The sequence below is a fragment of the Geospiza fortis genome, unplaced genomic scaffold, assembly GCF_000277835.1.
Source record: "Geospiza fortis unplaced genomic scaffold, GeoFor_1.0 scaffold176, whole genome shotgun sequence".
Taxonomy (NCBI): Eukaryota; Metazoa; Chordata; class Aves; order Passeriformes; family Thraupidae; genus Geospiza; species Geospiza fortis.
The window spans coordinates 369,907-372,223 of NW_005054514.1; positions in this window are offsets into that span (position 1 = coordinate 369,907).

Consider the following 2,317-nt stretch of genomic DNA (forward strand, 5'->3'; position numbering starts at 1 on the left):
AAGTTCAGCAACCAGACATAAACAATGGGTTATCTGCTGCTGTGGGATGCACCAGGTCCGTCTGGATTGGCCCAGATTGGATGTTTAGAAATAATGGCCAGTCCAGAACTGAGCTCGCTCGGACACAGTCCGAGACAGTGGGGTTTGTTATCATTCTCCTTTACTTTTCTATTCTTAGCTTAGCAAGCTTCTGAAAAGCTCTCCTGCTTTTTCTTTTTAGTACAGATATAATGTAGTATATATATATCATAAAATAATAAATCAAGCCTTCTGATCATGGAGGCAAGGATCTCGTCTCTTCCTTCACCCAAAAACCCTTGTGACCACCGTCACAGGATTTGGTCAAGACTTTCATGCCCTGAGATTTCCATGGATTGCAGGAGCTTTTGGGGGTGCAAAGGGAAATATTTCACCTAAGAAATGCATCTTTGAGCAACCTGGGTTGGGAGGGGCTTTAACAGCACAGGGCGTGATTATCCTAAAAATGCAGATATCCTGAAAAGGAAGATATCCTGAGAACGCAGATATCCTGAAAATATAGATGCACTGAAGATATGGGTGTTCTGGAAATATAGGCATCCTGAAAATGCAGATACACTACACTAAAAATACAGATATATGGAAAAGGAAGATATCCTGAGAATGCAGATATCTTGAAAATACAGGATCCTGAAAATGAAGGGATCCTGAGAGTGCAGATATCCTGAGAATACAGATATTTATACTGAAAATACAAATGTACGGAAAACACAGGTGTCCTGAAAAGGAAGATATCCTGAAAATACAGGATTCTGAGAATGCGGATATCCTGAAGATACAGATGTACTGAAAATACAGATATATTGAAAAGGCAAATATCCTGAGAATGCAGATATCCTGCAAATATAGATACACTGAAAATACAGGTGTCCTGAAAAGGAAGATATACTAAAAATACAGATATATTGAAAAGGATGATATCCTGAGAATGCAGATACCCTGAAAATGCAGATATCTTGAAAATAGTGATATACTGAAATTCATATATGCTGAAAATACAGGTGTCCTGAAAAGGAAGCTATCCTGAAAATACAGATATATTGAAAATACGGATATACTGAAAATACAGATATACTGAAATTCAGATATCCTGAAAATACAGGTATCCTGAAAATGCAGATATACTGAAAATACAGATATACTGAAAATTAAGATATCCTGAAAATACCCTGAAATAGGGGAAAAAAAATAAAACAACCCCACTTTACAGAGGGAGACAGGTGCTGCTTTGTAGCAAGAAAGGAGAGGAAGGAGGGAGGCAGGGAAGCCTCTCCCAGCCCTCCCCAGGCCAGGGTGGTGCCACAGCTCACCCTGGATTTATTTACACAGAAACATTTCAAAAGCACAGGGGCAGGTTGGGGGTTTTTTTCTCCTTGACCTCTGGGCCCTATTGATTGGTGCTCTGAAAGGGAAATGAGCATCGGTTGTGCTCACAGATATCAGAGCTGGGTTAAACCCAGCCCTCCATCCACTCCCAACATCTCCATCCCAATTAAAAGAGATTTTTCACTCTCAGGGTTGTTCAAATCTGCCAGTGCAGATCAGCTCTGGCACCTAGAATGTTTATTTTCCCTGCTTAAAGGAGGTAACTCAGTTCCTGTGAGGGGAAAAATCACAATCTGAACAGATTCCAGCCCTTTCTGCACATGGGAATTAAAAGAAAAGCTGTTCTTGGCATTGGATTTTAATGCTAAAAGTGGATTTTCTTGGGCTTGGTGTCTGTGGCAGTAAATTTGGGCTGTGTCAGCACAACTGCAGGTTGGAAGCAGCAGTGGAGGTACCGGGGGGACAACCCCAGTGGCACCAGGGACAAAGGAAACGTTTCAAATGGGACAAAGGAAATGTTAAAATGATCCCACGCATCTCCTCTTTCTGAAGGGAAAAAGGGTTGGGATTAAGGGAAGCACCAAGGAAAGAGGATGGGGATTCCCCCAGACAATAAATCGACAGTGGTGAGAGGTTTCTTTAAATATTCCTGTAAGTAAGGCAGCAAAGAGGTGGAGGACATTAAAATCTAATAAATGCATCACACAATGAACAAATTCTTTTGTTGGGTGTTGAGCAGAGGAATTATTTCCTGAGCTGCCCCAGGGGCAGCTGCTGGACTGGGAATGCAGGAAAATGGAGCAAGAATTCCTTGGGACCAACTTGAAGCTTTCCTGAAGCAGGATTTTAAATATAAATTTTATATTTTAAATATAAATTTTGTATTTTAAGTATAAATTTTATACTGTATTATAATATATTTCGGCATATATAATATATATACCGAAATATA